The sequence below is a fragment of the Tupaia chinensis genome, unplaced genomic scaffold (genome assembly GCF_000334495.1).
Source record: "Tupaia chinensis unplaced genomic scaffold, TupChi_1.0 Scaffold148073_2, whole genome shotgun sequence".
Taxonomy (NCBI): Eukaryota; Metazoa; Chordata; class Mammalia; order Scandentia; family Tupaiidae; genus Tupaia; species Tupaia belangeri.
The window spans coordinates 159,819-166,303 of record NW_006207924.1 but is presented as its reverse complement, the minus strand read 5'-3'; positions in this window follow the sequence as shown (position 1 = coordinate 166,303).

Sequence of the window (6,485 nt, the reverse complement as noted above, 5' to 3'; positions counted from 1 at the left end):
AGAGTGGTTTTCCTGAAGCAGCTGAGCAGTGGCTTGCTACTTGTAACTGGACCGCTGGTTCTCAATCGAGTTCCACTGCGTAGAACACACCAGAAATTCATCATTGCCACCTCCACGAAAATTGATATTAGCAAAGTAAAAATCCCAAAGCACCTTACCGATGCTTACGTCAAGAAAAAGAAACTGCGGAAGCCCAGACACCAGGAAGGTGAGATCTTCGACACAGAGAAGGGGAAATACGAGATTTCAGAGCAGCGCAAGATTGATCAGAAAGCTGTGGATTCGCAAATTTTGCCAAAAATCAAAGCTGTTCCTCAGCTCTAGGACTACCTGCGATCCGTGTTTGTCCTTACAAATGGAGTCTATCCTCACAAATTGGTGTTCTAGATTTTTTTGCCAAGAACCTAATTAAATAACTGATCATAAAAAAAAATGATCACTAGCAAACACATACTAGGAAAAATACTAAAAGCTATCCTTTGGACAGAATGAAAATTGATCTTCTTACAAAACAGGAGGAAAAGAAGTGCAAAAGAAAGAGTAAATATATAGGTAGTTCTAAACAATTATTGACTATACATAACAATAATAAGAATGTCTTGAAACATTGAAACATAAAGAGAACTAAGTTGAAAATATGAAGAGTTGAGATAATGATAACAAAGGCATATAAACTGCTGTGAGAGTACATACAGTTAGTTACTAAGTCCTATGAATTGCCTGGGAAAAAAGTATTAACAAAAGACGCAATTAATAGTAGACCCAAAAACTCAAGAATACATGCTATAATGTCTATAGTAATCACCAAACAATAGTAAATTAGTGTAACCATCAAGCTAATAGCAGAAAGGAAAATTATACTGAAATTCAATTAATCAAAAAGAAGACAAGAGAGGAAAAAGAGAAGAGAGTACATATTTAAATAGGAAAACGTGAGTAAGATATTTAACCCTAAATACATTAAAAATTACATGAAATAAAAACATACTAAATGCTTCCATTCAAACATAAATGTTGCAAGATTGACTGAATAAAGTAAAATTCCAATGTATAATGTTCACAAGAGATACATCTAAAATTTGGATGTATAGAAAGATTGAAAGTATAAGGATGGAAAATATATATCATAAAAATATTAGCCAAAAGAAAGTTGTTGATGTATAGTAACATCAAATAAAATTAACTTTAAGTCCAAAAGCATCACTAGACAGAGACACTCTACAAGGCAGGTTTTCATAAACCCGCCTTTTCATGGATAAAAGAAAAAAATGTATAATTCACCAGAAAGATATAATAATTCCAAATTTGTATGTATTTAACAATATAACTTCAAAATACATGAAGTGACAATAGTCAGAACTATAAGAAATCATAGTCAGGTCCCCAATCATCATGGGAGTTTTTAACATATCTCTTTTTGTAGCTTAAATATCAAGTAGATTAAAAAAAAAAAAGAGTATAGAAGATTGGGATATGATTAGCAAAGCTAATCTAATTAGTTCAATCTCTGCTATAACACTACAATTGACGACTACAGAAGAGCTTTTCTTTTATTCAAAATTACGGAATGTTTATAAAAAAAATTATTATATACTGGTCCATAAAGCAAGTTTTAAAAAATTTTGAAAGATTAAGATTATTCAGAGTAGGAACCAGCAGATGGCTTAATGGTTATGTCACTGAACTCCCATGTCGCTGACGCAGTTTGAGTGCTGGACCTGGTGGCTTAAAAACTCACTCTGGGCGTATGCGCATGTGTACGAAAAGTCCTGAGAGGAGAATGGAGAAGGGATTGCGGCATGGCCATCCCCCCAGGGGGTGACTTCTCGCTTTCTGTCTCTCTATCTCTCTTTCTCATTGGCAAGTGCATGTGCCCTATAGCAAAATTTAAAAAAAGAAACAAAACAAAACAAAACAAAAAACCTTTCCAGTAAAAATATAAAGAGTATTCAGAATATGTTCTCTAATCATTGTGCAATGAACCAGAAATCAATAACAAAAATATAATAAAAAATCTCAATATTTTTGAAAGTTAAAAATATATCTTGAAATAACTTATACTTCAAAGAAAAAAATCATAATTAAAATTAGAAAGCATTTTGAACGGAATGGTAATGAAAATATTACATATGGAAATTGTGGAGAATAGTATGCTCTGGCTATGAGAGCCTATTAATTATAAGGATTAACCTTTCCACTGGTAAAGATAAAAAGTGCTAAAAAGAATGTAAAATGTTTAAATTCTTTAAAGATATTGGGGAGCTACCATAGTATCCAGGATTTCAGGTACCAAAATCCTGGAGAGAAGGGAAACTTAAAGAAGTAAAGCTGACATGTGACATCAATTTTCCCCTTGAGATATTTATCAGTTTATTAAAAAAATGGGAAGAGAAGCTACTAAGAAGCAGAAAACCTGAGAAGGGCTTTCAGTAGCTTCAGGATGCTAAGGATTCAAAATTTAGACTTCAGGGCTATCTAGATAGGATTTCAAGGGACTGAGATCCTGAAGAATAGGAAGCTATCAAGAAATAAAATTGACAGTATGGGCTGTTTTTCTCCCTTAGCTATTTACCAATTCTTAATAGGTATAGAGCTAGAATCAAAGAAGCCAACTAGCTATAGGCGTTTAAGAGACTTGGAAGAGAAACAGAGTTATTACTAGTTTCCAAGGCCTGGGAAGACAAGTATTGGAGTTGGGAGACTTCCAAGGTTGGGAAGGGAGGCTATTAAATACTCCAAGTTGTCTATACTCCTGACAGACTGTACATTAGGAATCAAGGCAGTTTGATAAAGACTGAATTACAATCTCAAATTAGTTCAATAACTGATTGGCTTATGGTAATTTACTCTTTGTACTGCCATCCCAAAGCTAAAAAATATCTTCTCTAAATGAAGAAAATGTGAAAATGAGTATGGTATTATCCTTGATTTGGCTATTGCACACTGGATACAGGTTTAGAAAAAGCCATATTATATCCCACAAATCTGTACAATAATAAATGTAAATAAGAAATTATAAAATAAAATGTAAAAAAAAAAAAAAACAAGAAAACGTAATCAAGATTTTCTAGCATTTTTCACACACAACGCTCTGCATTCAAGCAAAAGTTACCAGTATACCAAAAGACAGGACAAATTATCAATTTAACAACTCAAAAAAAAGAAAAAGAAACCAAAAGAAAAATAAATAGACAACAGAAATTAATTTACAGGAACTTAAGCTATTGGTGGTATCAGGCACGGACTTTTAAATAATTGCAGTTAAAATGTTTTGAAAAACAGATGACAGGGCTGGCAGGTAACATGATCATTAAGGTGCTAGACTCCAACATGGCCAACCACAGTTCAAGTCCCGGACCTGGTGGCTTATTTTGTCACTTTCCCTTTCTTTCTCTGATGAAATTTAAAATAAATAATAGTAATTTTAAAATTAAATATTAAAAAAGAAAACAGATGACAAAAGCTGAAATATGGAGAAAAAGGAATCAAATGAAAATCCTAAAACTAAGAAATATAACAAAACATCCAGCTTCAACTCCAACATATAAGGAGCTTGGGGACCAGCCCTGTGGCACAACAAATAAGCCTTGTACATAGAGATCCAGATCCTAGGTGGCCAACCGTGGTTCGAATCCTGGTCCTCACTGCTTGAAAAACACATCAGGGGCATGTGCACATGTGCTCAAAATCCTGACATGATAGAGAAGTGAAGGGGAAAAAAATTGCAGCATGACCATGTCCCATTGGGGGGTTCTCTCTCTTTCTGGCATGCACACACACACAAAAGAAGGAAAGAGGGTGGAGAAAAAGAGAGGGGGAGAAGGAGGGAGGAAGAAAGAAAAGTTTGGCATCGTCACTAACCTCCTCACGACTAGAAAATTGAACAAATGGAAAAATCAACAACTTTTCTAAGATTCATCACAGCATTGAGGCCACAGGTAAGCAAATACTCCAAGTCTGGAGATACCTGTAGAATCACAGCCAAATCAGTTTCCCTGACACAGAAGGTTCTGAAGCCAATAACTGGTAAGAAAACTTAAGTAGTAATTTTGACCAATTGTCAGGAGCTGAGGGTAAACTAGCTTGGGAATTTAAAACTTCTGGAGGATCACCCATAGAGAAAGCACCACACATTCATTGATTTCACCTCAAGGAATGCCAACAAGTACTCACATGAAAGATTAGAGTAAAAGGAGAAAAACCTCTTGTTTTTCTGTTAGGCAGAGAGTAAAATAGACCTTATGCAATATGCCCAGAATGTTTTGGAATAGGACTACCACCTTATGTTCTACCTGTGCAGCTCAGCCTCCAGTCACAATGGGAGCAGAGAAGTTAGGGTACACACAAACAAAACACCTAAAGAAAGGATTTGGAGTAATTCTCTCCCCACAACTCCCTGCAGCAGTGAAAAGAGAGAAACTTCCCTCTGAAATTTGAACCCAAAACTCCACTGTAGATACCACCCTCCCACCCATGGTAAAGGATAGAAACTTGTACAAAGCTCAGAACCATTGAGTAGCACACAAACACGCAACTACAGAAACCTACTCCAAAGAAGTAGGAAGAAGTGAGCATATCACTAGATGACTAAAAAAATCAAAACAGAGTCCTAGAACCAGCAGACGGCATAATGGTTACATCGGGATCAGCAGTTGGCGTAAAGGCTATGTTGCTAGACTCCCATATAGCAGATCGTAGTTGAAGTCCTGGACCCATTGGTGTAAACTCATTCTGGATGCATGTGCATGCGTGCCCAACATCCTGAGAGGATAATGGAGGAGAAGGGATTGTGGCATGGCCATCCCTGCTGGGGGGTGATTTCTCACTTCCTGTCTGTCTTTCTGGTGAGGACACGTGCTCTATAGCAAAAACCTCTCAAAAAAAAAAAAAAAACATGCAATAGTTACATTCCTGGACTCACATGTGGATGACTGTGGTTCGATTCCCAGACCCAACAGCTTAAAACTCACACAAGACGAGTGTGTGCAAGTGCACAAAATCCCAAGAGGCAAATGGAGGAGAAGGGACTGTGGTGTGGCTCTCTCCCCTGGGGAGTGATTTCTCACTTTCTGTCTCTCTGTGTTTCTCTACCTCTCCAGTGAGTACATGTGCCCTATACAAAAATCTCTCAAAAAAAAAGTGTCCCAAGAAATATTAGAAAACATTTCCCTCTCAAAGGAACACAATAACTTCTCACCAACAATGGATTGAACATAAGAGATCATACAAATGTCAGAAAAAGATTTCAGAATATTCATAACAAAACTCAATGAGATGAAAGAGAAAACAGACAAATTCCAGATGAGAAAATCCTTCCATGACCCAAAGAAGAAACTCCATAAAGAGATAGATACCCTGAAAAAGAATCAAAGTGAACTTCTGGAGATAAAGAATACTATGCAAGAAACCAAAATCTTCCTTGAAAGTAATAACAGCAGATCATACCATGCAGAAGAAAGAATCTCTGACCTTGAAGACAAACCTTTAATTTAGTCCAAGCATCCAAAAAGAATGAAAGAATAACCATTAAAAATGAGGACAACAGAGGCCAGAAGGTGGCTTGGTGGTTAAAGTGCTGGATTCTCACTGTAGTTCTAGTGAAAAATGGCTTCAAAATCTTGCCAGGTGTGTGTGCATACATGCCCAAAATCCCAAGAGAAGAGTAGAGTAGAGGGAATTTTCAGCTTGGCCATCCCCCCAGGTGGTGGTTTCTCTCTTACTCTCTCTCTCTCTCTCTCTCTCTCTCTCTTTCTGTCTCTCTGGCAAGTGCACACACCCTATAGAAAAAAATCTCTTTTAAAAAAGTAATAAATAAAATTAAATTTTTATAAAAAGTTTTTAGAAGAAAACATATGGGTAAATATGAATGACCTTGTATATGCAAATGATTCTTTCATATAAAACCAAAAGGATAAAAAGTAAATAAACAAGTGAACTGCATCAAAATAAAATTTTACATGTATCAAAGGACTTCACCAAGAAAGTAAAAAAAAAAAATCTGTATAATGGGAAAAAATATTTGTAAATAATAAACATGATCAAGCTCTAGTGTACAGAATATATAAAGAAGTCTTACAACTCAACAAGAAGAAGTAAAGAGCCCAACTGAAAAATGGGCAAAAGACTTGAATAGACATTTCCAAAGAGGAGATACAGATGGCCAAAAAGTACATGGAAAGATGCCCAACATCATCATCACTGGGGATATACAAATTGAAACTACACTATAATGAAGTATTATTTCACATCCATCAGGATGGCTATAATGTTTTTAAAATAAAAAATAACAAGTATTGGTAACAATGCATAGAAATCAGAAAACTTGTACTTCACTGATAGAAAATTTAAATGATCTAGCCACTGTTGAAAACATTTTGTTATTTTCTCAAAAACTTGAATATAAAAAGAAAACATAGGTGTTATCTCTAAGACATTGGTCTGGGCAAAAATTTTTTAAATAAGGCCTCAAAAGCATTGGCAATAAA